We start from the raw sequence: 461 nt of genomic DNA, 5'->3' as shown, positions 1-461 counted from the left end.
TAATGTCCTTAAAACAAGTCAAAATGAGGCTCTGTATTGTGTGTGGCCTCCACGTGCCTGTATAACCTCCCTACAATGCCTGGGCATGCTCCTGATGAGGTGGCGGATGGTCTCCTGAGGGATCTCCTCCCAGACCTGGACTAAAGCATCCGCCAACTCCTGGACAGTCTGTGGTGCAAGGTGACGTTGGTGGATGGAGCGAGACATGATGTGCCAGATGTGCTCAATCGGATTCAGGTCTGGGGAACAGGCGGGCCAGTCCATAGCTTCAATGCCTTCATCTTGCAGGAACTGCTGACACACTCCAGCCACATGAGGTCTAGCATTGTCCTGCATTAGGAGGAACCCAGGGCCAACCACACCAGCATATGGTCTCACAAGGGGTCTGAGGATTTCATACCCTCATACCATCCTCATGGAGTCGGTTTCTAACCGTTTGTGCAGACACATGCACATTTGTG

This window comes from Brachyhypopomus gauderio, unplaced genomic scaffold (assembly GCF_052324685.1).
Source record: "Brachyhypopomus gauderio isolate BG-103 unplaced genomic scaffold, BGAUD_0.2 sc110, whole genome shotgun sequence".
In the NCBI taxonomy this organism is placed as follows: Eukaryota; Metazoa; Chordata; class Actinopteri; order Gymnotiformes; family Hypopomidae; genus Brachyhypopomus; species Brachyhypopomus gauderio.
This window is presented reverse-complemented; position numbering follows the sequence as displayed.